General features: G+C 37.8%; 1 long non-coding RNA gene and 1 other non-coding gene across 2 annotated transcripts; one reads left to right on the top strand and one right to left on the bottom strand.

The window, feature by feature from the left end:
* The first annotated feature begins 1831 nt into the window (after positions 1-1831).
* LOC142176886 (small nucleolar RNA R71) lies at positions 1832-1938 on the top strand. The gene has a single exon (XR_012705690.1). It is a non-coding gene; the product is annotated as a small nucleolar RNA R71 (small nucleolar RNA).
* A 1469-nt stretch (positions 1939-3407) lies between these two features.
* On the bottom strand, positions 3408-5878 carry LOC142176556 (uncharacterized). The gene is made up of 2 exons (XR_012705220.1): positions 5437-5878; positions 3408-3978 (listed from the first exon to the last, which is right to left on the bottom strand). It is a non-coding gene; the product is annotated as an uncharacterized LOC142176556 (long non-coding RNA).
* Between the last annotated feature and the right edge of the window lie 624 nt (positions 5879-6502).

Raw genomic sequence — 6502 nt, 5'->3', positions numbered from 1 at the left:
CTGAATCAAAGTCGGGATCCACTTTGCACGCCCGACCAAGTGCACGCATCCATGCTGAAAGTTTCTTTTCTGCTCTTCGGGTACACCTTACACTTGTCAGGCTTACCCTTTCCAGCTTGCTCTTTTAGGGCCTTTGCCTTGGATTCAGAGTGTGAAATCGACTCGTCTCTAGGGCCCCTATTGCTTCCTTCATCTTGAACACCACTCTTTTTTCCCCTACTCTTAGCATGAGCTGCCTTTCCTGAATGTTCAGAACAACTCTGCCAGTAGCCAAGAAAGGTCTCCCCAAAATTAGAGGGACCTTATTATTCTCTTTCATGTTCACTACGCTGAAGTCCACAGGGAACACAAATGTATCCATCCGAACTAGCACATCCTTCACTATTCCTTCAAGTATGATTGTGGTCTGATCCGCCAACTGCAAAGACACAAGTATAGATCTGATTTCTCCAATCTCTCTCTCAAGCTTCCTGAAAATAGATTGAGTCATAAGATTAATAGAAGCACCTGAATCACACAAAGATTTTTCAAATTTAGTTCTTCCTAAAGAGCAAGGTATAGTAAAACTCCCCGGATCTCCACATTTTTTAGGGAGCTTATTTTACAGAATGGCACTACAATGCTCTGTGAGATTGAAAACTTATGTCTCTTCCGCTTTATGCTTGTTGGACAATATCTCCTTCAAGAACTTGGATTATGCTGGCATTTGTGAAAGCAGCTCTGTGAGCGGTATATTAACATGCACTTGCTTGAGCACTTCTAGAAAATACTGAAATTGTTTGTCCAACTTTTTTCTTCTTTGCCACTGAGGGAAAGGTAGAGCAGACATATATTTATTCTCTTCAGTCTCCTCATTCACTAAATTCCCATCCTTCTTTTTTGTCAGAGCTCTAGTCCTCCCCTTCTTCTTCAGACCATCATCTGGATCTATCCTCACTTCACCTTCTTGATTGTCGTTATTTTTCTTCTCCTCCACAATCCCCACTTGTGTTTCAATCAAATCACACTTTTGTTTTGTTATAAGGTCCTTCAATACTTGCCCACTTCTCAAGGAAACCACATTTATTATTTCTTTTGGATTCCTCTCGGTATCAGCAGTGAGAGTTCCTGGAACCCTCTCAGGCAATAGATTAGCAAGTTGCCCCACCTGTCTTTCCAAGTTTCGAATGGTTGTGCCATGTTCTCGGATGGTTGTGCCATGAGTTTCAAGCCTCTCATATGTCTTAATAATAAAGGACTTCATCAGATCTTCCATGCTAGATTTATTAGACTATGGAAGTTGGTATTGCTGCTTTTGCTAATTTTGAAATCCTAGAGCTCCTTGTCCATGGGGTCTCGGATTATTTTGCTGCCATGAGTTCACACTACTGCTTGGTGAACTCCACGAAAAACCTGGGTGCCTCTGCCCCATGGAGTTAAAATTATTACTACTTTGGTAGATACATATGTTAAAGCTTCCCACAACATTTACCACTTCATCTGTAGTCGATGCCTGACACTCATGCATTGGATGACCCATTCCACAAAAGTCACAAACTAATGATGGCTTGCTCTAGACCTTGTCTAAGGTCAACTTTCTTATCTCTTTTGCCATGGTGTCTAGGTAGGCTTGCACTGATATGTTAGAGTCTACCCGGTGAACCTCAGCTGATTTTCTTCTATCATTACTCCCTGCGGGCCATTGGTTAGAATATTTAGAGAGCTCATCAAGAATTGTAACAATCTCCTCATGAGTTTTCTTTATTGAGGGACCTCCAACTGTAGTATTTAGAGTTCGTCGTGAGGAGGGTGTCAATTCATCCCAAAGTCTTGGAGTTGTATCTACAATTCGATTCCATTATGCTGATACTTTTTCACTATCTCATTGAGTCTTTCCCAAGCTTCGAAGACCGTTTCAGTGTCATTCTGGTAGAAGTCATGGATTTCCCTTCTGAATTTCACTATTTTTGCAGTTGAGAGGTACTTGTCACGAAATGTTTTATACATATCTTCCCATGTCCTGATCGACCTTGTTGGTATGCTTCGAAGCCAGTGCTTAGCGTCCTCCTTCGGTGAAAAGGGGAATGCCCTTATGTAGACCACATCTATTAATACTACATTGTACTAGAAGGTGTTCATGATTTTCTCAAAGCCCATCAAGCGAGTATTAGGATCTTCATTCGCCTTCCCTCTAAATAAATAATTGTTCTGAATGGTTTGAAGCAAACCTTTCTTCAACTCAAAATTATTTGTTGCTACAGGTGGAGGTCTGATACTTGACAGTCCATGATTGTAGATTGGGCTGGCATATTTACCTAATGCTCTCCCGGGCCTGAGTTTCGAACTGTTCTTCAACTAGGGATCAATTTAGATTAAATCTTCGACCCCCGTTTTCTTCGACAGTTTCATCAGCTGCTCTAAGGGCTCCTTCAGCTAGGTCTACCCCACAATTCTCGTTGTTTACCATTTTATCTTGAGTCGAAGTCTAACCCAAGAATGATCCACCTGATTCCTTCTCATTTCTCAAGTGTCGCGGGTGCTTGTCCAATTCTGGGTCGTATGGAACCAATTCCTTGGAAGAGGATCGAGTCATACACCACCGAATTTAACTTGTTACCTGCACACAGATGAAAAAATCGTGAATAATAAAATAATAAAATTCCTGAATTAGCATCAAAAACTATTTTGAACACTATTGATTGCCAATCCCCGACATCGATGCCAAAATTTAACGAACGCAAAATACAATATGAAATTAATGCTCGCTAGCCAAAGATAGTATATTTTAATTATTGTCTCCACATGAATTGGATTTAAATAATGTTCACGTAATTTATGGCTTAAATGCTATTAGGATAAATAACACTTTGATTGGAATGATTATGAACTATAACTAACTATTAAAATTAAAGCAATTAACAATTGATCACATATAACCAGAGAGTAGAGCGATGGATTACCATCAAGACGAAGAATAAGGTTTTTGACATGATAGATGCAAGACTGCTATCCTGAATTTGACACTATTATATTTCACTCTTAAGGTTTTATATATTCTCACTAATTCAATAGTTGATTAGCTTATACTTCCGATTCAGATTCCTCTCTCGATTAAATCTAAATCCTTTAAATAAACTAATGTGAAGTGCGGTAAAACTTGCAAGAATCTATGGTAGGAATGATCTAAGAGAAACTTCTCGCGAATATTTGTCAATCTTAATTTAAATGGTAACTCAAAAAGCTCTATCGATTACTTCAAAAAACCATAAAAATAAACTAAGGCATACACTGCAATAATATTCAATAAGATGTTTCTCTTCCGATTAAATAGTATAAAGAATAAAATCACAATTAATATTAAAGCTCCTCCAATAAATTCAAGCAATTAAACAATAGCCAAATCCATAAACAACATCCAAGTCACCAAATAATATCAAACCCTAAGGTAAACTACTCCATAGATATAGAGAAAGTCATCACAAATAGAGTTAAAGAATAAGAAAATATTAATCCAACGTTACAATCCAAACTCGCGTATTGAATTGGTAGAAGGAAGATGCAATCTTGTATCTTGAAGCCTCAAATGCTCTCCAAAAGCTCCCATGGTCAAAAGTGCCTTCAAAACATATTTTTGGTGTATTTATACCATGTAGGAACGGTCTCGGATGGAACTACTCTTTCCAAGCTGAAACATGAAAATACTCTGAGAAATTTGTACAGGCGCGCCGCCCCATGTGGCGTGCCATGCGTCGTGGTAGTGGGGAAGTTCAGTGAGTAAGTTTCTGACAGACAGCATAAATTAACATAGTCGTGCCTCCCCATGCGGCGCAGCAGTATTATTTTTATAGAATATTTCTTTTTTCTCAATTTTTGTTATTCATACTTGGTTTTCGACCCCCAAACACGATCCCGATTTAATTCCTTAGGCTTTTACTTAGACTTCAAAGCTCCAAATCATTCATATTAGCTCCACACTTGCTTCTCACTCGGAATCAGTTCCTGCAAGGCATAAAATATGTAATTAGAGATGACTAAAACCACGAGTTTCTAGTCTACCATCATCTTCTTCTTCTTCATAGCAGTGAGTTGTCTCTTAAGTTCAATTGCTTTAGCTTGGCTAGCATCCATATATCTACGATGTAAAGAAAGCCAAATATCATGAGAAGAAGGTAAAAGATGGATGTCGACAAGAACTTCTCGAGACAAGGTCGGAAATATCCAAGAACGGATGCTTTAATCAATTCGAACCCACGAGTGGTAGCTTGGATTCGGTTGTTGCGAACCAGTAGTGTCGCAGAGAAGCGGGGGTGGAGCCAGGATAGAACCATCAACGAATCCAAGCAAATCATGAGATATGAGAAGGGAAGTGAACTGTGTACGCCATGTGAGACAATCTTCAACAGCCTGTAATTTAATTGTTACCAGATTGGTGACATTAGGTGCTGCTAGAGCAGCAACAGAGTGGAAATATAGGTGGCGCTGTAGCAGCAGTAGGACATGGCAACAAGCTAGGACATAAGAAGTTGCTGGGTACTGATGATGCCATAGAAGAAAGTGACGACGTAAGAGGAGGAAACAATAAAGGAGGGTGTGGGAAAGCAACAGTAAGGCTTGAGGACGGAATAGTTTCATTAGGTTTGGATAGAGAAATTAAAGTACAGGGTGAAGATGAAGTCATAGTAAGGAAAATTGGTGTAGGAAATATCACTCGACATGTGAGAAAGGTTTGAAAGAAAAGTCCAACAATGTTGATTATGGTATATGATGTTAGGGAGGATTTTGCTGGCTAATCTAAATACCATGATAGATTTTAATAAATGGCTTGACACATAGAGAGCCACTATTGGTTGTATTTATAGGATGTGATAGAATTTTTGACTAAAATTGTCTCTTATCTATGGGAGTGAGTTCATTTTTGTCCTTAAAATATAACTCAGAGCATCTTTAATCCCTTAACTTTGCTAAAGTGGAGCACATTTAATCTCACTAATATAACCAAGTTAAAAACTAACGGAATGGGCAATTTTCTAATGGTACTTTCTCTGAAGCTTCTTAAATGATATCCCTATAGGTTCTGTAATTTTATTAGTTTAAAATAGTGACAACTCCACCTTTAACCAAAGAGTAATTAATGTAGGAAACATATTTTTTTAATTAACTATCATATGTGAAAATTTCAACTAACAATGATATCCTTTTTCATGACTGAGGCACATTTTCTTTCCTTCTTCATTTCTTAGCGGAAGGTGAAACTAATTTTACCTTTATCAATAGCAGTTGTCGAGATCAAATAATGAGTAACTGTTGATGGAACCAACATTCAGTTTGGAATCACGCATGGAATTGATGGAACCATCGTACTTAATGTTAGTAACGGTGGTTTAAAATAGGTTTTTGATGTCGGTAGTGTAATAAAGAATGAGTACTAAGACTGGGCAAGTAGTTGCTAAGAAATACCTCTTACTGCAGGTGAAATTAAAGCGTTGATCCTTGACGTCGTCGATTTGGAATGTGGAGCAAAGTGGAGATTTGGCATGGTCAGTTACACATTCGTTTTGCTGGATCAAGTTCTCTCGATCGTCTTCTTCGTCAAATGATTCTCTGTCCCTCATCATCGTTACGGATTTTGACTGTGCATTTGGCCACTTTATTGTGGAGCATTTCTTATACTCTACGATGTCACTGTAAACAAAGGGGCGTGCTTGTTTTTGTTGACAGTGAACTAAGAACAGTCATAAGATCGGTTTGGTGCGTGGTCACGTTAAGTTAACAATTGCTAACTATGATTTGTAAAGGATTTCTACGAGGGAAGGGTGTGGCCGAAGGAAGTACTACCAAATTAATCATGAAAGTGTCGTTTGTCGGTAGAAAACAATGAGCCGCCATATCATTTGAGAAGCTTAAGAGAAAGCACCGTTAGAAAATTTGCCCCTTCCGTTAGTTTTTAACTTGGTTGTATTAGTGAGACTAAAGGTGCTCCATTTTAGCAAAATTAAGAGACTAAAGATGCTCTGGATTATATTTTAAGGACAAAAATAAATTTACTCCCTTAGATAAGAAACAATTTTAGTCAAAAACTCGAATGTGATACATACATAATGATAAGTATACCACTTACAAGAATAAGTATTAAGAGTCTATCACATACATGAGATAATTATAAATATTAGATAAATCCTTAGAGTCCTAATAGCCCGTTCTTGATATGTTGTGAAATTTCTGTGAAGGAGAAAAAAAAAGAAGAAGAAGAAAAATTCTTTGACGAGACAATAAATGTTCTTGCAGTTTACTTTTCCATGTTTAAACGCTGTTACTCCCTCCGTTTTATTTTATGTGAACTCATTTGACTAGATACGGAGTTTAAGAAAAGAGAGAAGACTTTTAAATCTGTGGTGTAAAATGAGGCACATATATTCTGTGTGACTATAAATCATTGCATAAAAGTAAATTGTTTTCAAATAAGAAAAGAGGTCTTTTTTTTTGCACGAACTAAAAAGGAAATAGATTCACATAAATTGAAACA

The sequence above is a fragment of the Nicotiana tabacum genome, chromosome 22 (genome assembly GCF_000715075.1).
Source record: "Nicotiana tabacum cultivar K326 chromosome 22, ASM71507v2, whole genome shotgun sequence".
NCBI lineage: Eukaryota > Viridiplantae > Streptophyta > Magnoliopsida > Solanales > Solanaceae > Nicotiana > Nicotiana tabacum.
Note: the sequence above shows the minus strand (reverse complement) of the source record. Positions and strands in the feature narration are given on the sequence as shown.